Genomic DNA, 24999 nt, shown 5'->3' on the forward strand with positions numbered 1-24999 from the left:
TGCAAATTCATATCGAAAGTTACATATGGAACTAACATTAGGGTCTAGTGACAACATATCTATTTTGTTTCAAAATTTTCTAAATCAAAAACACAGAAGTAGAGTATCTACTCTATTTATAATCCTTCTAAATATCTGTTATCTCTCCACAACCACATAATGTTTATATAAAGAATGAATTTACCTCAAAGTCATTATATTAATTTACTTCTTAATGGTCTTCAACCTTCAGGTGGAGGAAATCTCAGAGCCTTTGTTCTGTTTTGTGGAAGAATGGATTATTTCACTTTATTTTCAGGATTGAGGCATAATTGACAAATAAAATTGTGACATATTTAAAGTGTACAACCTGATGATTTGATATTATGTGTACACTGTGAAAGGATTCCCATAATTGAGTTAACACAGAGAATGGATTATTTTAAAGAATCGTTCTTTAAACTTCTGGTTTTTAACTTATAAAAATTCCAAAAGACATGGAAATGCTTAAATAATCTGAAGGGTAAAAACAAACAAACAAAAATATCCAAATATGATAAAAGGCCAGATTTCTAATGAAAAGCTCCTGTTCTTTGCTGTAGAAACTCTAAACCTTTAACCGATACCTATGTCCTCTCCCATATAACTTGAAATATTTTCTAATATTAACAGGTTCCAAGTAGAATGAGTTCCAAAATGATTCTTTGACGTAAAAGAATTTTAAGTTTGAAAAACATGTTATTTCAAGGGATGCTAAATTCAAACTGTCAATAACCTAATAATCAGACACGGTTCATATTTCTTCTACTAAGTATTTAATAATTGAAATGTAATCATACATTACAATCTCTACTTAATAATGCTAAAGAAACCACAGGAATTATAATTATATATAATCAAACCCTTTATTTTGCATGAGAAAATAAATATCCAGAACTGCCAGTGATTTGCCCAAAGTATTGGTCTTGGCAAGGATCATTTTGGATTTTACACAAAAAGCAGGGGCAACAAAAGCAAAAATAAGCAAGTGAGACTACCTCAAACTAAAAAGTTTCTGCACAGTAAAGGAAACAGTTGGCAAAATATAATGGCAATATAGGAAACGGGAGAAAATATTTACAAATTATACATCCCATAAGGGGTTAATATCCAAGATATCTAAGAAACTCATGCAACTCAACAGCAAGAAAACAAATAACTCAGTTAAAAAATGAGCAAAGGACCTGAATAGGCATTTGTCTAAAGAAGACACACAAATGGCCAACAGATATATGAAAAGATGCTCCATGTCACTAATCATCAAGGAAAAGCAAATCAAAACCACAATGACATGCCATCTCACATCTATTAGAATTATCAAAAAGTCAAAAAATAACAAGTGTTGGGAGGATATAGAAAAAGGGAACCACTGTACATGTTGGCGAGAATGCAAATGGGGATAGCCATCATGGAAAATAGTATAGAGGCTCCTCAGAAAGTTAAACATAGAACTGCCATTTGATCCAGCAATTCCACTTCTGGGTATAGATCCAAAGGAAATAAAATCACTATCTTGAATAGATATTTGCATTCTCATGTTCCTTGCAGCATTATTTACAGTAGTTAAAATATGGAAATATGCTAAGTGTCTGTTGACAGATGAATGAATGAAGAAAATGTGGTATATATATCTACAATGAAATATTATTCAGCCTTAAAAGAGAAGGAAATCCTGCCATGCGTGACAACATGGATGAACATGAAGGACATTATGCTAAGTGAAATAAACCAGACACAGAAAGACAAATATGGCATGATCTCACTCTATATGGAATCTAAAAAAAAAAAGTGAAACTCATAGTAACAGAGAATAGAATGGTGGTTAACAGGGACTGGAGTTTGAGAAAAAGGGAAGATGTTGGTCAGAGGGTACAACCTTCTAGTTATAAGATAAATGTTCTGGAGACCTAATGTATGGCATGGTGACTATAGTTATGAATAATGCATTGTATAGTTGAAATTTGCTGAGAGTAAATCTCAAGTGTTTACACCACACATACACAAAATGGTAACTATGTGAGGTGATGGATATGTTAATTAGCTTAATTGTGGTAATCATTTCACAATGTACATATATCTCAAAACATCATAGGGGCCAACCTGGTGGTGCAGCAGTTAAGTTCACAGGTTCTGCTTTGGCGACCCAGGGTTCGCCGGTTCAGGTCCCAGGTGCGGATCTATGCAGTGCTTATCAAGCCATGCCGTGGCAGGCATCCCACATATGAAATAGTGGAAGAGGGGCAGGGATGTTAGCTCAGGGCCAATCTTCCTCAGCAGAAAGAGGAGGACTGGTGGCAGATGTTATCTCAGGGCTAATCTTCCTCAAAAAAACCCACAAATCATCATATTGCATACTTTAAATATATACAGTTTTTATTTGTCAATAATACTTCAACAAAGCTGGGAGGAGCAGCTAATAAATTATGTATTATGTAGATATATACATGGATCTGTATAGATCTGTATAGAGCTAATATACGGTTCTATTTTACGCCATTTAAATTGTGAATTTTCCAGTTCAGTGCACTGAGTCTTACAATGGTATTGGTGAAAAGTTTCCTGATTATATTCAAAGAATACAATTTGGCTGACACATAATTCCTGTGAAGAACCCACCATTTTTTGGAATAAGTTCTAGATGGGAAAACATGTGACAATGGTCAGGATTATATTTCTCAAACTAAAATCTTGCTGTGCCACATAGGGAAAAAAAATAACTGAGACTCAAACCAATAAAACCTTAAAAGGTTTTCTAACAGGTTACATTTATGCTTTGGAGAATCCAGGAAGTTACTCATTTTATAGATAGGTCTTGTTATAAATGTTTGTGGGCTGAAGGTTTGCAGCCTCCCAAAATTCATATGTTCAAGCATTAACTCCCAATGTGATGGTATTTGGGGATGGAGCCTTGGGGAAGTAATCAGGTTTAGGTGAGATCATGACGGTGGGACCCTCATGATGTGATCAGTGTCTTTACAAGAAGAGGAAGAAAGAACTATCAGAACTTATGCCAGACTACCAAGATCTTAGGAATGCTGAATTGCCACAAACAATCAAACAAACAAACACTATAAATTTATAAACATTCGCTATAAAGAACACACAAAGATTATTGGCATAAAGCCTCCCAAAGTGAGAGTTTGTGAGGAGATATAAAACCACGTCTGGCAGTCCTGCCTACATACCTGGTCCCTTCCCCAAAAAGCATTAAACAAACTTGATTTCGAAAATTTGATTCTAAACTTCACTATGTTTTCTATCCTCTCTCAAATGTATGTCATCTGCAAATTTTATTTACTATTCCTTCTATGGATTTAACCAACTTAAGAAAAAGATGTTGGAAAGGGACAAAACAAAACAGAAAACTCATTGGAATGTTAATAGAGAAGGCCTTCCTGGCTAGACTCAAAAAGTAGACAAGTAGAACATTTACTGAATTCCTACTATGTGATTTGCTAGAAAATTCTATCTCATTTATTGAAAGACTGTATTAATTGACATGATCTGAGTGTGATTGTTTCATTGGTAATTATTACACCAAGTCATAATGTCATTGAGGGTATTATTCGAGCGTGATTATTGATCGTGGTATAAAGAATCGAGAAAAATAAATCACATTAATCAGAAGCATTGTGGGAATGAGGGACAACACTTATTTCTTAAAACGCTAGTAAACGGTTATTGATTGCCTTGAAACATAATAAGAGATTTTCAATTCTTGAAAATGAATTCACCAGTTGCTGTGAGCGTGGCCTTAAAATCTCTCTAGCGGGATGTGAAGAAAAAAGATTATGAGATCTCATGACCTTGCAAATACTTTGTGAAGACAATTTTCACCTTGGAAACCAAAAGACCTCTGATTAAAAAAATAACAAGAGAAAGCACCTCCACCATAAAACTAAGAAGCTGCCAAAACTCAGGCCTGCCTGCATCATCATTCAGAACAATTACGTGGATGAAAAACTGTGAGCTATAATTCAAAGCATCTCTTCTTCCTGATTCTGGGGATGGCCCCCCTGTATAATAAAGACACCACAAAACACTCAGCAAAATGCCTTACTAAAATCAAGTTATGATACAAAGGAAGTAGTATCCAATTTACCATTTAGTAACCCTACCAAAACATTAAATAAGTATGATGAGATTGGTTCTTAAGGAATATTCTAGTCATCACTGCTCTGTTTAATGTCCTCAGACCATGGTTTAATAACAACTCCCTGTAGAATTTTGCAAGAATAATAATCTGTGTATGCGCCTCACAAGATATTTTATTTTTCACTAAAGGGAAGAAAGTTGCTTGCCACTTAATCTATCTCCTTCATTCTTCATAGTGTCTGAGTGTTGTGGAAATAGCACTAAAACTAAGGCAGAAAAACTGGATTATATTTTTAGGTAAATCACCTAAAACAAATTTGTCTTGGACAAACCAGTTAAAATCTCTGGACTATCTATAAAATGAAAGAAGTAGTCTGAGTTCAGAGTAATCTAGTCTATTCTCTGAACTGTGCCATGTCAGAGGGCTGAAAATATTTAGTCAAGATTATGAAGCTCGTTAGTTGAAGAGGCAGGCTCAGAATTCAGATCTCCTCATCTGAATTCCAATCTTTCTTTCATCATTAACATGCAGTGGATGACTCTAAAAATCAATAGCAAATGAGTGCCAAAGAATTTCCTAAGGCATGACAAGCTATAGAAATAAAAATTATAGTTATGATGATAATTTCTTAAAGATTCTCCTGCAAAATCTACATTACTATAAGACACAATTTGCCTAAGCTTAGAAAGTTGTAGAATAAATTTGCACCTGGTTAATTTCCATAAGGATGGGCAAGATCAAGAAACATGGTATAGTTTGTATATAGAAAATACTGGTTTTTGAATGACAAGAATTTCCTAAAACTATTTCTAAAATAACAAAAAAAACTGTATCAATTTTGTAGGACAAGATAGGAATAATCCACATTTAATCAGGAAATATATTTCTTATTTTCAATTTTATCTTACATGACATAAAATCTATAGATTCTGAATGGTAAAAAGATAAATACCGTGTTTCACTATATGCCTTATAATTTCCATTTGACTTCAGCCATATTACAAATGTCAACAACACTATCCAAAATGATACATAAATCTTATTGTTTGGCTTCTCTTTATAATTCTTCTGTATTTTCTAGGTCATATTAATGTTATGCCCAGTGACTATCAATAATAAAGAATATAGCATCCAGTTCCCAGTGTAGTCACTTGAGGCAGTACCTACAATGAGGCTGAGAAAAGAAATATTTACCATTACTCCCCCCACTGACCACATCTCTAGCCATGTCAATGAAAGGAGCCAACCAAGGCTTTTGAAAGACGCAAATCGAATTTCAAATCAGTATGAACTTCAGAGGTCCACAGGCTATTATCAAAATGGTCTAGCTATTATATAGCCTGCGTTACTACGAAAACCATATGTCACTTTTAGTCTCCAAATGCCATAGGAGATTGTGAATTGGGATCTGAGAGGATGCCTGAGACCCACTTTTGTTTATGACTCCATCACCAAAATTCTCCTTTGATCCTACATGAGTGAGTAAATCCATGACCTGCTCCTAACATCCTGCACTGAGCTCTTGGTGGACATACTCATTCATCCAATCAAATAGTAAAGATTTATTAAATACATAAGACGTGATGCTAGCACAACATGAGAACCTGTTCTACCAAGTCAGAGAATCCACTACTATTTTCCCTCCGGTGAGCGAAGCAAGTATATTCCAGTATGGCTAATGCCTTTCTCCACACTCCTGCACTGACATTAGTTCCACATCAATGGCACTTTCTCTTACATATTTATCATATCCTATCCTTACATGAATGCACAGGTCTTACTCTTTGACCAAGGAAGCATTAGCAGTTGGCAGAAAACTCTTGGATTTAACACACAGTGACATCTGATAAAGCTTAACTTTGCTTGATTTATTTCAAGTACACAGAGAAAACAAACATGCATTTATTGTGTATTGATTATATGACAGGCTATGCTAAGAGAAGGACATCTTGATGAGGGGGTGCTTATTATCCACATTTAATAAGAATCTGAATTTAAAGTGAAATTAAATAACTGGTCAACAGTCACACAGCTAGTTAGTCAAAGAGTCAGCATTTTAATCCAAGTTACTCTGACTCCAAAAGTCAAATTTTAATACTGCCTCGCTTTAAAAAGAATCAACACAATATTGAGGGCTGGTAAAGAGCAGCGAAGATACTGAAATAATCAGGGCATCTGCCAAGCTCTGTCCTTCCGCCCTTTAGACTACACTGCATTTTAAAAATCTGTTAACAGTGAGGAAGAAAAGAAATTGAGGGCAAAAAAGAAAGAGGAAAAATAATGGAGGAAACATCTACCTACCCAAATATTAACTCAATTAATCCTATTAATGTTGTTTCTACTTTCACAGATGGAGAAATGACCCTCTGAATAGCAGCACCAGAATTTAAATCCAGGCCTATGTGACTCAGAGATGATGCATTTTCAAACACTTTTGTTTGCTATGTATGTTGAGATCTGCTCGCCCCTTCTGTTGGTCCTGATCAACACAAGGGGCACTGGAACAGTTCTCTCACTAGCGTGGAAGGGGAGCATAGATGCTTTCTAAAACGTCTTTATTTCACTTTTAGTTATTCACCACCAAACCGAGAAACCTCCTATATCTTAGGCCTGTAACATAATCAAACCCACAATTTGCCACTTATTTCTCCATTCTTTTTCATTTTCGCTGCAGTCAAATAATTTCCGTTCTACTGAACATCTTAGAAAAACTAAAATACTAGCTATTCAAACATAATGACTAAGTCTATTATTTCTCAACAAATTTTGTAATGTCTTGAACTTCATATTTATGGTTGTTATTAAGCAGTAATAGATGATTGTATACTTGAAGATGCTTTCCTAGTGATACTGACAAATAGGTGCCATGGAACATTCTGTGCAATACCTCATTTTCCTGATAACATTTTTATCAACAGCATTCCCCCTGCCCAGCACATATGTACTTCCTCTCATTACTTAGTTATCTTGTACTAATTTTTCAATTTCTTCTCTTAGGAAAGTTTGCTTCAATTTTCCTGATTTGGGCCAAATTCCCTTATGCATCCTTTACAGAGCTGATGAGTGTTGCAATTGTACATGTCTGTGAGAAATTATATAATTCTATTCCTTAGGATAGAATATAAACTCCAGAAGGGCAGGGACTTATCTATTTTTACTCAACATTGTATCTCTAAATGCCTAGCAACATTCTGTGTGTAACAGGTGCTCCATAAGCATTTGTCAGATTAATTATTTTACAATCAGCCATCTAGAATTGGGGCTAGATAAATCTGTAGCCATGGAACACAACAAAGTCTACTAGATTTGACACTTAGTTAATTGGGACAATGTCCCACCCTAGCTACTTTAGCCATGACCTGCCTTGGCACCTAATCCAATACCAATGATGACTGGATTCCATAAATTCATAATCTAGTTGATTGATGAATATGCTCAGAGCAATCTGAGGAAGTGAAAACCTGGCAGCACCAATACCAGCGTAAGAGAGAGAGAGCTCACTGAGGGCCGGATAGTCAGACAAGGTCTCAGTGTAGACTACAGCTGTAGGAGCCAGTGCTCAGCACGAAATACATAGGATGTGGGCTAAAAGAGAAGAGGTGGTTTCAGACTAGAGAAACAGGGAGAACATTAGCTGTTCTAAAGGAAGAAAAGGAAGCCTGTTTGACTCCTTCAGAGGGTGCAAAATTAGTGGGAATGTTTCCATAAGGAGGGAGATCAGAGATTAAGGAGTGTCTTAAAACCCAGCCTGAGATTTCAATTGATGGGGTAGACCACAAAGAGCCACTTTCAATTCTTACCAGTGGGAGAACATGCTGGAATTTACGTTTTAGGAAAATTATTCTAACAAGTTTATCTTTTGAAGAATAAAAATAGAAAAGCATGTAAGTTTAGCAACTTGGAGATATGAGCAAAATAGGTCAATATAATCTTCTGGAATGGTTATTACTGAAGAAGAAACATTTGTGAATATATGTGTGTGTGCATGCAGGTATGCACGCGCATGTGTGTGTATACACGTCAAGAGATAGAGAGAGCCTAGTTTTTGGGGTTTTTTTAAACACCAAGTCTCAGTGTTATCAACACTCAGATCTATCAGTGCGTTTAAACTCAGTTCAGTGAATCAAAATCTAATTTGTGGAATCTAACCAAGAGCACAAAGCCGAGCAGTCAGGCAGCAGTTTACATCATGTCTGTTCCCTAATTCTTAGTCACCTCTTGACCATGGTAAGTCAGATGCCATCACAATATTTCACTACAATAAATCTATGAAAAGATAACATGTGTCAAGCCCTAGCTTAATTCCAGTTCTACTGATAAAAGATAATTCCAGGACAACAACAAAAGAAAAGGCACAGGACTTGAGGGTCAATTATAACATCTGACCCGTTAAATTGAAGTTACTCTGTCAACCAGCCAGAGCACAGACAGCCTGAAATGACTGACCTGTTATTTTTCTTTCAACTTCCCAATTTTTCTTTAAAATAACTCTGATTCAACTAAAGTGAAGTATTTTCCTTTGACGAGCAATGAGAAGTGCCCAACACTTTTAAATATTTTCTCTTTATTATTGACTATTTTAAAGACTGTTTTTTCTGTTTACTATTAACTGTTTAAATTTCCAAGGCCCTTTCATTTAGTTGGTGTACTTAAAAAACTGTAATTGAGGGGTGGCTGAGCTTTAAGGAGAAAATTATGAAAAAGTAATAATTTAATGTAAACAAGTGACTAGAAAACACTGATGTGTCTATATCTGAAAATAATGACTACATGTGGCTCAGGTAAGCAATGCTGAATACCAAGAAGGTATAATATATTTACAGTTGGTTACTTAGAAATATGTGCAGCTTAGGAAACAAAGTATAATAACATCAATCATGCATCTGTCTACAATATTTGGAAACAGGGTCATACATTCCTGGTTTTCTTTTCTAAAATTAAGATTCTCAACTTGTGGGCCGGCCCCGTGGCCTAGTGGTTAAGTTCGCACGTTCTGCTTAGGCGGCCCAGGGTTTCACCGGTTTGGATCCTGGGCGAGGACATGGCACCACTCATCAGGCCATGGTGAGGCAGCGTCCCACATGCCACAAGTAGAAGGAGCACAACTAAAATATACAACTATGTACTGTGGGGATTTGGGGAGAAAGAAGCAGAAAAAGAAAAAAGATTGGCAACAGTTGTTAGCTCAGGTGCCAATCTTTAAAAAAAATAGTTAAAAGAAAAGATTCTCAACTTGAAAAATGCCATCTATCTTGTTCAGTATCTCTTTAGACTTCGCACATCATCAGGACACAGAAGCAGAGGAGACTCATTCTAAATCCACAGTTTATCATATTCATTCATCAAAACCTTGGTGTTTTTATTTTCATTACCCAGTATTTTTTTTCACGTTACTTAAGTAAGATCTTATGAAAATTCAAAAAAATAAGATTTCTCACCTATTGCCTGTACGAGTGTACAGTTTTCTAAAAGTTGGTAGATTCCCTCACTCTGCATTTTAATCATTTTTTTAAGAAATAGAATAAATTATTATATCCATATAGTCATTCAGATCCTGATCCTTTTTTGAATGTTTGCAAGTCTCACAGCATGAAGGGAATTAATACTTGTTGCAGAAATTTTTAAATAATTTCAAGTAAGTGAGCACTTTGCTTCCTTCAGTGATTGACATTCTTCTCTTTAACATCCTATGTTAGATAACAAGAACTCAATTTTGTTTTTGTCAATTAGGTTCTTGTAGATAATGCCAAAAGATAATTAATATTATTAAAACTGAGACTCGCATTATAATAAGGATGATTGCCTTCCGAGAGAAGCACAGGTCCAAGAATACAGGCCAAGGCTTTAGGAGGAGGAGCACAGACAGGAGAGTCATCAGCTCTTTTATTTTTCCTCTCAAGACAGGCTGACAGAACCTCTGAGTTTAGAAAGACTCAGCCACTCTGCACAGGTAGGCCCCGTGGACGGCATTTGGTGAGCTACCCTGTTTCCTCCCTCACTCGGCAACTAAGATTATATCCCCCAAATCTGCATACAGCCCCCAAATTTTCCTGGGTTTTTTTGGTATTTTTCCAAGAATGAAGAAGGATCCTTGGAATTTTTGCCAGCCTTAGAAACTGATAGTGATTTGAGCTCTTTAGAAACTGCCAAGGGCCGTTCGATGAGATGATTCACCATTAAGACTCCCAAGAGCAGAGAAGAATTCTCTAGTCGAATCCTTGGTCACCTCCCCACCGTGTGCTTTCGATTCAGCAGATCAGGCAGTGATAGTTGACCAACACAGCACCTGTCCTCAAGTGAAACAATGATGTGTACCCATGATTCTCAAGTATTTAATGATCAGTAGGTCATACCAACCTCTGTTGGTTCCTGCCGTGCCAAACAATAATCTTCTAGTGTGTGAATCATAGAGGAGTTGTTGAGGCATTGTGGGAAACTATGGGTGGTGGAGGTATGGGGGAGAGGGAGGCTAGATCGGATCAATATCTTTCAACCTATACAAAAATATTTCATTATTTTTGAATCAACAAGTACATCTTTAGCATTGCGTACTGACTGAATATAAGCTGTGTTTATACGTAAAAGCATCTCCTGCACATTCTAGGGAGTGTGGTGACTTAATTCTTGGTAGACTTGCAAGTAAATCATTTTTAGCTAAATATGGAGATAGTGTAGCACAGTGGTTAAGAACACAGCTCTACCACTCACTGTGCAACACTGTTAACTCGAGCTTTCTCACTCATAAAATGAAAATGATAAAAACACTCCTTGTAATGCTCTGGGAATTAATGGAGTAATGTATGAAAAGCAGTTTGCATGGTGAGTGCTCAATAAATGCTGGTACACGTCTACCTCAGTAGTAGAAGACCACATCTTCATCTAACTACCCTGTCAAGATCAATGGAAAATAGAGTCTTCAGGTGTATCTTCAGTTACCTAAAAGGAAATTGGCAAGAACACATCTTACTTTCAAGCTGTTGGAGAATGACATATTCCTTCAACTTAAGTTTGGGAATTGAGGAACAAATGTATTTGTAAGTTCTAAAAAAAATAAATAAATCAAATCTCTGATACTCAATGTCTTTTCATTTTATTTTTAATGAAGCAATTTATTCATTATGAGTAGTGTAATGTGGTGTTGATATTCAATAATTCATTGACAAGATATATAGTCTTAAGAGATTTCTCCATAGATAGCAATGAAAACTATAAAATATGTTATGTAGCATTTTTAAAAGAATTTAATTTGGGAACACTATATGACATCCTAATTTTATGTATAAGTTTAATGATTTTTTTTTTTTGCCAATATTTTCTCCTAGAAATAGACCCACTGACTTGAAGGATAGAAAGTGTAAGGTAAGATTTTTCAGCCCTCTTTAGGACATTATGAAAGTCACTACCATATATGAGCTGTCTACCATAAAATTATAAGATGATGGAGCTGAAAGAAACCTTACCAATGAGCCTGACATTATGTGGGGAACACTGATTAATTGCAAATAAAGCATCCAATAAAAATATGAATCTCATGGACAGAATCTAATATATAAAGCCACCTATACTGATTATCTTATGAAATTGATTTTCATTTGTCAGGAAACAACTAAAAGATTTAGAAAAGACAAGGATGCTTATGGACACAACTATGTGTGTGTGATCAAGCATGAAGACACGCCATCTGTAGGCAATTAAGAAGAAGAAAGTTATCTCTTTCACCAAAAATAGTTGTAATGTTCAATTTAGGCTCCTTAATAGCTTGTCTTTGTCCTTTATCTCCTACATTCTCTGCTCAGCCTTGCCTTCTTAGCGGGGACCTTTCATTTCCCACTGTACTGATTACTTGGGACACACAGAAACCTCACATTCTCAGAAAGCAATACATTCACATTAGTTATGAAATGTTCCTGAAGATATCAAGCTGAGGAAATCACCTCTGAGATATTTCAGATCTCAAATCTCTAGGTGGGAAAATCACATTCAGGTATCAATAGCGCTGCCCTCTAGATTTTTCAGAGGAACAGTGACTAGGAAGTCGATCTATTGGTGGGTCATGAGAGTGACTCAATGAGTATGATTACTTTTTTCAAGAAACAAAATATAAAAACACATACTAGAAAGGCCAGCCCTGGTGGCCTAGTGGTTAAGTTTGGCATGCTCCACTTTGGTGGCCCAGGTTCAGGTCCTGGGCATGCGCCTATACCACTCGTCTGTCAGTAGCCAGGCTGTGGCAGCTCATGTACAAAAAGAGAAAGATTGGCAGCAGGTGTTAGCTCAGGGCAAATCTTCCTTAGCAAAGAAAAAATAAGAATAAGAAGAAGAGGAATAGAATAGAAAACATGCTATATAGAATAAAATAGAAAACAAATTGTATTATACTTATTTCATTAAATTTTTGTTTCAGTTTTATATATATACACACACACACATGTGTGTACTAGATTGTGATGGAAAAGGCATTTCTTATTGTTGTAATGGGCAAAGATATTTGAAAGCCACTGAAATAGAACAGAAATGACAAACTGGCATCCAACAGATAAGTTTCAGCCTACTGAAAATTGAAGTTAGTTCACACAGTGGTTTTGAAGTTGAATTAGTTGCTAGTATTTAAAGACTGTGAGAGTTCACGTAAAAATCTGTTTATGTGGCTTCTTTTGAAAGATCAGAAGATCTGGCATTCATCTGGGTTTAGTCCTTGGAAACTGAGTAGCAGCTGCACATTAGCAAGGGCATGTGTTCTCCAGGTCATCAGGGTCTCCACCTCCTCCTTTTACATTCAGTTCTGTACCTGCCAGCTAACTTCAGGCATTTGAAGTCGTCACCTCTTGTCCAGACTTCTGCTCCCACAATGATCACAGACGTCCAAGGATTGTTACAGAAGTTCATGATTTGGCCTGGATCACCCCACTGTCTGACAGGCACCAAATAGTGACTGTACATGATAGGGAAAGACATAATTACGAGATCATCCATCTGTAAAGCCAACCTATTCCTTAGAGGTCTTAACTTTTCATTTCACAGATGAAGAGACTGAGACCGAAAGAGAGCAAGTAAAATGCCAAAGATCACAGAGTTAATAGCTCCATCATTAGAAATAAATTCTCACTCCTATCTTGATGCCCTTTCAACTACACATGGCTGCGTTTAGCTAAATAATTTTCAGAAATGAAAGGCAATACAAATGCTACTGAGGCATACTGAAGACAAGGTGATGTGTGTTATGTAAATGTATCAGTAATGTGGACATTGTTGATAAAAATCAAGTACTACCAATCACTATTCTATTCCTGCCAACATCATATTTTGTTTACATCAGTTTCCTTACTTATCTACAATATCTCGGTGTACATCAACTGAAGGAGTGGAAGACTGGTGTAGATCAACTACTACATTGTATACATTCTAAAGTAGGAACAACCCACGTAAATTTCCTAATTTTGGCAAATGTGTCACAGCGATGAAAGATGTAACATCAGGGAAAACTAGGTGAAGGGTATATGGGAACTGTCTGTACTCTTTGAAACCTCTCTTAAATCCAAAATTAGCCCAAAATAAAAGGTTCATTAAAAAATATTGAGAAACCATTAATAAAGATGTAATGAGAATGCCATATTAGTTAGCAGTAAAAACAGAAAAGGATAAATTTATCTTGAAGAAAATACTCCTTTATCAAAAAGCTACTCCAGCATGACTATCACCACTCAAAACCTCGCAACAAGTTCGCTCAAGGCTCATAACAAGGTCATAGCTATAACAAGGCTCAAAGGTTGCTCCAACATTGAACTACACTGTCCCTCTAAGACATATGACACAAAAAGTAGTTTTAACTAATAAAGATTTATCCTTTTCAGAGGTTTTTTATAACACTTTAGAGGAAAGAAATACCAATGATCTGGTTTTAACAGGGTAGACCCAGGAAGATATACTGCTTACTTTTAACCTGTGGCTTCAATGAATACTTAAGAGTATAATAAAAAAACAACAAAGGGGGGGCTGGGGGGGGCGCCTGCCTATTGATTCAGAAAAAGATCAGGAGACTATGAAGAGCCAAGACTTCCTGGGGGAAATGCCTTTTCAACTGATGAACGTGTTTATTTCCAACATAGTCCATCTGGGCCCTGAGAGTTATGTGACCCCAAGTATCCCAGCAGGAACACTCATGTCTAGGTTTGCAATTATTATCAAAAGACTAATGTTTGTTATAAAAAATGGCATGGATATGAGGGTATCTCAGTACCTGAATCCCAGGAAACAGTCAATTCTTCAAAATGTCCTTAAGGAGTCATTTTAAAGCCTCGTATTTTCTGTGGCAGAAGATACTATTTAATTGCTTGCCATTAGTTCTTAGGAGTGGGATGCACAGTCTAATGTGTATTTTGGTCTACATTGCTCAACAAAATCCTATGCTTTTGACTAGAAATGATGCAGAGTTGGGAAGCAGTGGAAAACATTCAAGCTTTCAAAAAATATTTCTTTATTGTTACATGTCTAGACTGTGCTACTTCTGCCCTACCTCAAATATTAAAGCAATCAATTATAAGACCTCAAAAGAATCCCTTTATAAATAAACACATATACATGTATACATATCTGAATGCATTTGTTTAAGTATTTATCACATATCTGCTATGTTCATGGCTCTGTCCCACATGCCTACATAGAACATACATTCTGACTGGGCTAGCAGATAATGAAGAACAAAGAAAAAAATTAACAACTTCATTAGAGCTGTAATATGACAAATGCTACAAAGAAATAATACGTGGTATTGAAAAATAGCAAAAGGGGGGTATTAATCTGTTCTGGGGTCAGTAGAAGGCTAAACTCTTTAAGCTGAGTTCTGAAGGATGGAAAAGAGTTGGTTAGGGAAGACCAAAAGGGAGAGGAAGTGGGTGAGGGGTACAGTACGTCCAGGGTCTGAGGCAGGAAGGGGCAGGACATTTTAAGAGCAGAAAACAGGCCTCTGTTACCAGAACACTGGCTATTTAAGGACACGTGGTGCACAACTCACCTGGTAAGAGAGGTTACACAGGGTCTTATAGGACTGAGACAAAACTCTGGTTGTTATCTGAAGGGCCCTCAATTTTCTGGTAAAGGCAAGCCCAAGCCTGTAAACTGTGTTTAAGGAAGAAAGAGAAGTTTTCATATTTGCAGTCAAGAAAGATCATCTGGCTACTGTGTGCAGGTAGATAACAGAGGCTCATTGGGGGCCTCTGCCACGGCCCTGCTAAGAATTCCTGTCCTGGCCTGAAAAGAAGCTTTCCAAGAACAAAAAGTATAATGTGTGAATGCGCTTGACTCATTCAAGAAAACAACACTTTTATTACTGCCTTCTCTAACTAATGAACCATTGCAATATGAAACCTAGTGAGGTTCACCAAAATTGGAATGAGTGTCAAAGTAAAATAAGAAAATGGCCAGCTCTTCACAGGTAAGAGCCTCTGCAGAGGCAGCTGTATTCTCAAGCTTTTGGAGTGACATGCATGAATTTCAACCAGAGACATTTTGAAACAACAAGGAACCTAAAATATAAAAGACAATGAACTCTAAAAATGACTCAGTTATCACTTCCACTGTACACATTAACCACTCATCAAAAAAACAACAAAAAGCTTATTAGTACAATTTTTTCACAATAATCCTTGCAAGAAATAGCAAAAATAAAAACCTCTAGACACTATTTGCCTCAGGCTGATAGACTAATTACTGTTAAAAAATTAGCCATCTAATTACATTATACTGATCATTTAAACATTCATTAATCAATGAATAATATAAGAACCTCATGCCTCATAATGCTCTTCTACATACTTTTTACCAAAAAACATAGCTAAATATTTGCTGGAGAAAAAGATTTAAATCCATAGGAATCTTAGATAGTTATTCACAATATTATTTCATATTAATCATTTAAATTTCAGAATAAAGTCCATACTAAAATCATTTTCAATAACATCTGATCACTGTTTCTTATTTCTTGGTTTCTTTGTTGTTGTTATTATTATTTTAAATATCTGGTCCTGATTTAGAATATTTTGAAACTGCTGAAAACCAAAAATACTATGTTAAAATAAATATCGTTGCTTTGTTTCATCAATAGGTGTCATGATTTTTTTGAGTCCAGTTTTCTTCAAGAGGAAATATTCACAAGCACCTGCATCAGTCCTTCTCTTCATGTTGTAGAAATAGCCTTGAAGCTGCTTGTCAGAAATTTCACAAAATGCTAAAAACCATACTGAGCTACTCTTTCCTGTTTTCTCAGGAGCCTGGGTATTTAAAAAAATGCCTTTCCTGCCCTTCTGGTCACTTGCTCCTGATTTAGACATTTTCCTCCATACCAACTTTCTTTCTTTCTATTTCACTTCACCCACTTTTTCACAATCTTCCTCCAGGGAACAAGCTCACAATGCAACTGCTAGTCAGTAGCCAACCCTTTCTTCCAGCACTAGCCCTAAGCAGACTATACAAACTTAACTGGCTCCACACACGGCCAGAACCACTGGAAAATGGACAACAGAGAGGTAATTCAGACGATTGATATCTCCAAGGAATTGGATTATCTGGGAGCATTTAGAAAAGTCTGCTAAGCAAGAACAGCTTTCTTTCTTAACCTGCAACTGCAACACATTACTGCAAATGCTGAGGAGCCTTTCCATTTTCAAAAGCACCCTACAGATCTGTACTTTCTTTTTTTCTAAGTAGTTCAAACCAGCAAGCAGGTATAAAACTTTTAACAGTGGAAGCCTTTATTCAATCCACTAAATTTCTACTAAAAGTGGCATTTTAATAGTACATATAAAAGTTTACAAATTCAAAATTGTACTATATTTCACAATAAATTGAATTGATGTATATTTTATCAACACAAAATTTTGCAGTTGATGTTGATAGATGATTGCTGCTTCCATAGACGAATTGCTTGTAAACTTCATTTTGGTTACAGAGCAGTAACAAAATCGTAATTTACACAGAAATATAGCTAACATTGCCATGTTTTCTCAAGAATTCCTCTCAAAATCTCAGGAGATTCATCAAACTAACTCAGTAGCCTGAAAGAGGAGTAGTAGAAATATTTTGTTCAAATTAGGAATAGAACATTAATAATAGATTACTTCAATTTCCTAAATAGTAAATATTCAACATGCATGGAGTCGATAAATAGATAACTCAGTCAGCCTTAATCTCCTTTGTTATACTTCAAGGTATACTTTAACATTGTAATATGTTAAAAAATATATATACTCTTTTAAAAAATTCCAAGATATATGGGCAAACTATTTATGGTTAAAAAATCACTCAAAAGTTCAAAAAAAAATTTATTTCAGGCTGACTCCACATTTTACTTCAGTTCCATTACTGCCTCTTAAACTGCTGTCACTTACAGGTAACTGTAGTTAAGGAGCCAGTAATGGAAAAGAATTGTGATCTTGCTTGGCCAAATTCAGCTTATTCTGCTTAATAACAGCCAGGGTGGGGTGGGGAGGACTTTCCAACTTAACAATAAACACTAGCATCATGGTAAAAATGATATTTTTATGATAGGATAAGTAATAAGTTTTACCTAGTATGTAACATGTATACCATAGTAATTGAGAAATTTTATACGATTGCAAATGAAGTATAACAGTATACACTGTCGAGTCAATAATACATTCTCCAGAAGTGCCAAATATATGTCCAGAGATGGTAGAAAAACTTTTATTTCAAGAATCAATTTGGTAAAACAAATTAAATACATTGGTGATCTTCAGTATATTCAAATTTGTTAATTAATAAATGTATGTTCTTTTAGGTTTTTTAAATTACTAATTTTTTAAAATTAAATTTGAATCAAATAACAATGCCCCTGAAGCACAGTACAGTGCTAAGGAACACAGTTAGAAAATCAATAATCCAAATAAACCATAAAAGAGAAGGGAAATATCCTGGTTAATAGGAGGCAGACAACAGCTAATCCTAGTATAACACTTAATCATCAGCAACCAAGAAGGACAGAGGGAGACCCACGAAAATGCAAACAGGCACAATGCCTTACACACACATCAAAATTACATCCCTTCACAGTATAGGTTTCTCTCCATTTGTTCATATGTATTTTGTTTAAACTAAACAGTATGTATGTATACTTATTTCAGGCATTTTTCTAAAAAGGGAAGACATTTTGGGACATTTCATCTGTAGAACCCTTTGAACAGGATAGTCAGATATTTAATTGGAAAAATTAAGTAACTTTGTAAGATATGTTATATATATAAACTACGTGCAACATTACAGCACTGGAAAAGAAAGACCACAACCTGTATTATGGGAATCAGTGTACCGCTGACATTTAAACTAACAGGTTACTAAGGAGATTCAAGCAGTTAGGATTCTCTCCAGATCACAGGAAGGTGACACACACAAAGTCATCTGCTTATGGCAGCTATCACAACTCCATCACCAAACACCAGCAGTAGTTGATGTGATATTTTATAAACAAGGTATCACTTAATAAAAGTAAATGGCCCATGGTTAGTGACTAAACACAGGACGATTGGTGAAATTTGACAAAGGTCTGTAGACTAGATAACGGCACTGTATTAAGTGTTAATTTCTTGATCTTTATAACCATACTATGATTATACAAGTGAATGTCCTTGTTTTATAGGAAATATACACAAAATATTTAGAAATAAAAAAGCATTGTATTTAGAAATAAAGGGGCATGCAAGTTACTCTCAGTGATTTCAGGAAGACAATTACAGAGTGAGAGAAAGAATATTTAAGTAAATATGGTACAATGTTAAGAGCTGGGGAATCTGGGTACACAAGAATTCTGAGTACCAGTTGCGCAAATTCTCTGTGACTGAAGTTATTTAAAAAAAAATCTTTTTAAAACCATTGTACAAAGCATCTTTTTTTCTTCATGATGATACTCAATAAAAAACAACTTATTGCAGAGATCTGCAATGCAAATCTCGATTATGAGGAGAGGAACAAAGAAACAGACATGGCACTCTCATGGAGCTTTTATATATGGATATTACGCATATATGTATGCACATGCATGTGTGTGTGAACCACAAGTAAAATGAACACAATGTAAAGCGAATACAAATAATCACTCTAAACTCCAAATTCATTACAATCTTGCTTAATACATTATTTACATATATAACAGTTACTCATCACAATATATACCTTTACAAATAATGTCCTAAAAAGTTCTGATAAAAATTTTGGTTCATTTCTAAGGTTATTTCTAGAACTATAAAAAAGTTCAACTACCAAGAAAATAAAAATTTTCCATGCAAGAATTTTTCAAACTACATATATTCATATGGCATATTTAAGGAACTGTATTTCTCTTCTTTCTAACTTAACCAGTTGGGGCTCATGTCTAAATAAATAAAGGCAACAAAGGATCTCCAGGATTTCACTTTTAAATGATCTATTTTAAGATAATCTTTGGAAATATACTGAAAACAGAGTGATGAACTGACTTGTATTGAGTGTGTAGGGAGAGGAGAAAAGGTGAGAAATAGAAAGAGGCAAGAAATAATATATTTTTAAGTACAGGGAGTCAGATACATAATTCCAACTATAAAATAATATATAAAAAAGGTACAATAGAATATCTTAAATGTAGTACAGTCAAGGACAGTTGGACTTGAGTCTACCTTAACCGTCTCTATTAAGTACTGTAAATAGCACATTAGTATGCCTTTTTTGTATATACTCTCAAAGAAGGCATATTTGAGTTTAATAGTAAGAGTTAAAACATAAGATATTTTTTTAAATATTCAAAAACACAAGACTAATAGACACGTGTGCAGGGTAGGTGCTCATAGTCCTAATGCTAAATGCCTCTGCACTCATTCCTGACCCTCTCCTCGACCTCACTTACCTAGTGAATCATCAGTTTCATGGCTTTAAATACCACCTGTTTGCCACAAGCAATCAAATTTATATCCCCAATTTGAATCTCTTGCACAAACTCCTACAGAGTTTACACAATTGCTTATTAAACATCTCTATCTACATTTCTAATAAGCAGCTCAAGCTCCATTTGTCAAAAACTGAACTCCTGATATCTCCCCACATCTATCCCATTGAAGCCTTCTTCATCTCAGTGGCTGCAATTCCAAATAATCAGGTCAAAAAAACTGAATTCATCTTTGAGTCCTCTCCTGTTGTTTTAACCCACATCCAATCTGTCAGAAAACCTTGTAATTTACACTCACAAAACATATCCAGTATCCAACCACTTCTTACTATCTCCACTGCTACCTTTCTGGTCCAAGCCATCATATCATCATCTGTCACCTGGACCACTGTAATAGTCTCCTAATTTTCTCTTGTTTTCAACAGGCTATACTCAACACAAATTAGAATGATCCTTTAAAAATATAATTCCAATCATGGGCTCCTCTATCCAAAAGTCCACATTGGTCCCCTATTTCACTGAGAGAAAAGCTAAAGTCATTAAGGATTACAATGCTCAATGACTGGGTTCTCATTGCCTTTTTGAATTCATCTCTTACTGCCTTTCCCTTGCTCCATCTCTTCCAGCCACAAATGCTTCCTTGAATATACTGGGCATGATCCTGCCTTGGAAACTTTGCCCTGGCTGTTTATACCAGCTGAAATATTTCTTCCACAGATAGTCACATGGCCAACTGCTTCGCCCCCTTGAAGTCTTTGTTCAAATGACATCTTCGCAATAACCATCCTACTCAAAATAGCAACCTACCCTCGCCTCCACCCTGGCACTCCAGATCTCCCCTACACAAGTCTACTTTTTCTTTTTCCACAGAACTTATCATTTTCTAACACGCTATATAACTTACTAATTTATTATGTCTGTTGTTTAATGCCCATGTCCCCCTTTAAAATTTAAGCTCCACCAGAGCAAGGATCTTTGTTTGCTTGATTTACTGATATATACCCAAGTCCTTACAACAATGCCTAGCACACAGCAGGCATTCAATAAATATGTGTTGAATTAAATTAAATTGAAAACAAAAGAAAACTTAGGAGTGGTGCAAATAATTAGGTTGTTTTGAAATTACTAAATTTGATGCCTTGGAGTTGTATTCAGGTGGATGAGGGGAATATATGTAAAGATTTGTGAAAAAAAAAAAAAATCCAGCAGATTACTCCAAATGAGCAGGAGTAGGAGAGTTTTGGGTAAACTATTCTCCAGTCTTCTATCTAGACCCCTAAGTTCCAGTTGCAGTAGATCCGTGAGGTAGACAGCCAGAGAAAAAAAGAAAGTGAAAGAGCATGAAAATCAACAATCCACCTGTGACTTAAGGGACATGGCTCTGAGTCAGGGTGACCTGGAAACACTGAAAAGTAGGGGAGACGTTACTGCAGCCCGCTTATTCTATACCTTTTTGTTTTGATAGGAAAAGTTTCTAGAATGACATTTGCCAGGTGTTAATAAGGAGTATTTTCAGGAGAATGGGCTTTGCAGTAGGTTTTTGCTTTTTTGTCATTTCTCCAGCATGTGGATATTTTTCCTAAAAATTCTTACAAAAGTAGAAGTTATTTCTTCTAGAAAATAAAAGTTCTTCTAAAAGTCTATATATATTTATTTATAAAAAATAAAAGTTAACACTCTTAAAAGATAAAATGGAATATTCCAAATTTCTTCTAAGTTATTTGAATGTAATATTGTACCTCGTAAGGTTTTAGCCACTCTATCCTGAGGCACGACTTGGACAATGAAGGTAGAAACACTGAACACCAGAAAAAACTGGAATTATTAATCATTCCTAAAAGTCTGACATTATATGAGATTGAATAAATAATTTTTAATTTATTTTTCTTTCTAAAAAGAAGACAGAAATGTGCTCCAAAAGAACTATAGATAGATTTCTGAAGAACTTATATATAAACGATAAACATAGAAAATATTTCCAAGCAAGAGTGTATTATCCTTACCTATAATGGCATGCCTGGATAATCATAATGACATTTATGTGTAAACTCACCCAGAGTGAGGAGACGAGGTAAGAATGTATCTCTGGATCCCAACCAATAGGATTTTATGACTGTGAGACTGTATTATATAATCATCATATTAATTTTATTCTCACCTTCTCTGTCAATATGAAATTCAATCCATACTTACTTTCTCAAAATATGAGAGGGGAGAACCCAAGCACACTCAAAAAGGAAATTTCTAATGGAGTTTCTTTATAATTATCCCTCCAATTAATTCGCTGTTAACAAATTAACTATGGATGTCTTCAACTCATTAAATGCCAGTGAACAACTCTTTTATCACTGTCTTGTCAACTTACTGTACAATGGCTCAGCAGCGTCATGTCATTAAATAAATTATGCTTTGTAGCATATTTACATATTTAAATAGGTATACATAAATAAAATATTTATAATTTACCCTTACGCTTAGGAGATGCTACTCCTTTTTGTGTGTTTTCTTTTAATTTATAGAGTTCTGAAGCATCATTTAGACAGTGGTAGAACATCACAAAGCAAGCTGACTAAACAAATGAAGATACAAACTAGAAGGCAGAAATCAAAAGATTCAAATTACTTCACCCCAAATGAAGCTTATATGGGAATGACCTGCTAGAGAGTGAAAGCGTCCACTGATTCGTTTACTGTATTTAGGAGTGATCAGTTATGAATGGAAAGCTGGACACCAGGCATGTTCTTCTAGACTTCTACCTGCTATTCCAGACCTCTACCTCACTCACTACAACCCATCCTGCATTGTGGTCATAATGGCCTCAAGTTCCCTAGAGCCTTGCAAAGGGTGGAAGAAGCCAACGAATCCCCAACAATATTGTCTTAAAGGTCTGACCCACTCCCTGTTAACAATTATTCCCATGATAAAACTGAGATCGAATGTGGCAACCTCAAATTTGCCTTAAAACTACTACCACTAAAGATGGAAAAAAGATGCTTATATTCAAGACAGGTTCTTACTTAATTTTCCTTTCTTTAAACAGGAAAAGAAGAGTTAAACTTTGGGTTTTTAAACCTCTTTGTTATTCTAGCCAGAGTAACTGGAATGCAGAGAAAATGGAGCTAAGTAAAGAGAATGTTTGATCTCGGAGAAGGAGGAGGCTGTCAGTGTATTTCTTTTATATTTCAATTATTTTTCGCCAAGTGTATGTCTATTTCTGTTTCTATCTTCTGTTGCACTAAGCTATGCACTGCATGGAATGATGTACGTAAAATTCTAAGATCCCAGTGTGCTCTACTAAAGCCTCCTATAGAATGTTTGCTAAAGCCTTCTACTATTTTGGTAGGAAGGATTGTATGAGGCTCCCTGGCTGAGACGGAAAAACAGAAACTTTCATCTTGAGTGCTGCCAAAGAGACTCTTCCTCATTATTCAAATCCCTCTTCTACTAAGGTTGTTTCCTTTCTCCTCCTATCAAATTCCACCCTGCCATCCCTTTCTCATACTCACCTTCCCAGATCCCCTGCACCTTACCTCATCTAAAATCAAATGCTACTCAACCTTGCAACAATATGCCATTTCACTACCATGGAGTTATCCTAGCAGCAGTCTTATGCTACTTCTCTCCTACTTAATTTTTTAAATTAGTTTTAAAAAAATGGAAGGGAAAGGAAAACAGGGAAACAAAGGAGAAAGGTATTAAGAACCAATAGAAGGAACTACAAACAGAAAGTGCAGGGAGATCCAGTGAAAGAACAAAGGAAGGACAAAAGGCAGAGAGGAGAAGTCAGGAAAAAGGAAACAGGGTGAGTAGAGATGTATCATCGTTGAAAAAAACTGAGGGCTTATTCTGGGGCAGACATCGTGCTAACTGCTTTCCATGCAGTGTGTAAGTAAAAAGTATATATGTGTGTAGCGTATTTACAGGGATAACATTTTTTGCTTGAGGATTGCCTATACTTGGTCCCCAAATGGTCAGTTTGTGTTAGCTTGATATAAGACAGGGAAAAAAATATTTTAAGAAATGTAAGCTTCCTAAATAATGAAACAAATGTCATACTGTATAATGTATTCTTTTCATCTCATCCCAACACAGAAAATTCGATTTTGTATTATTTTTATTTAATTTAGAAAAGGTTAATACTAAAAACAAAGAAAGCCTGTAACACTATGTTCAATATTTTCTGGTATTATAATTGAGTGATTTTATCTAGTTATGTGCTCTTAAAAGCAGTATCACTATGGTAACAAGATCCTTTGACAATTATTCTATTTTAGTGCAAACCAATACAAACGGGTTAAAAACTACCCTATTCTTGAATCCTGATATTCGTATTCACTCTTAGAGTTTATCCTTTCCTCCCTTGTCATTTTCAAAAGGATGTTTAAGAATTTTTCTCTGTCCTATTTCACCCCTCATTAAGCTGATTTGAAGAGGAGCAGTTCTCAAACCAGGAAAGCTGATGCACTTTCTGATAGTGAACTCCCAGCAGGAATTTCTGCACTGAATTCAAATGGATAAATATCGCCAGTTTGTTATATAATCCAGAAGGTTACTTATTGTGTTTGCCATTTTAGAGAGAAAAATTTAGATTTTTGTCTTAGAGACAGATAATTTTGCAAAACAAGACAGTCTCTAACAAAGCCTTACTATACATTATTCCAGTGCATATATAACCTCAGAGACGATTTGGGTTGTCAGTAAGCCACTATTAAAAGTAAATACTGTCAGGAATTTTACAAGTTAGTTACCACCTCCTATGTGTTTTTCAGCAATTTTATGTATGTCTTCATTAGCAGTGACCGTAATGTTATAATTAAGATAATTTTAAAGCTATTTTCTCCAGAAAGCAAATAAAATTCATCTTTAAAACCCTAACACAGCACTGGCACTTAGTAGGCTCTCAATAGATGCTGTAATGAGAAAAGCAATTAGAGTGAACATTGACTGGTTTGTCCATCAG

The 24999-nt window shown here is 35.5% G+C and overlaps 1 protein-coding gene across 4 annotated transcripts in view; it reads right to left on the reverse strand.

Annotated features, from left to right (window-relative positions):
* The window catches only part of PRR16 (proline rich 16), a 280900-nt gene that overhangs the window by 204884 nt on the left and 51017 nt on the right, over window positions 1-24999 (reverse strand). The window contains exon 1 of one of the 4 annotated variants that reach the window (XM_070233200.1): window positions 185-258. The exons of the other annotated variants lie outside the window; for them this stretch is intronic. The gene's annotated coding sequence lies outside the window, so the exon portion shown is untranslated. Of the gene's footprint in view, window positions 1-184; window positions 259-24999 lie in introns of those variants that run through there. 4 annotated transcript variants of the gene reach the window in all.

Source organism: Equus caballus, chromosome 14 (assembly GCF_041296265.1).
Source record: "Equus caballus isolate H_3958 breed thoroughbred chromosome 14, TB-T2T, whole genome shotgun sequence".
NCBI classification, from domain to species: domain Eukaryota; kingdom Metazoa; phylum Chordata; class Mammalia; order Perissodactyla; family Equidae; genus Equus; species Equus caballus.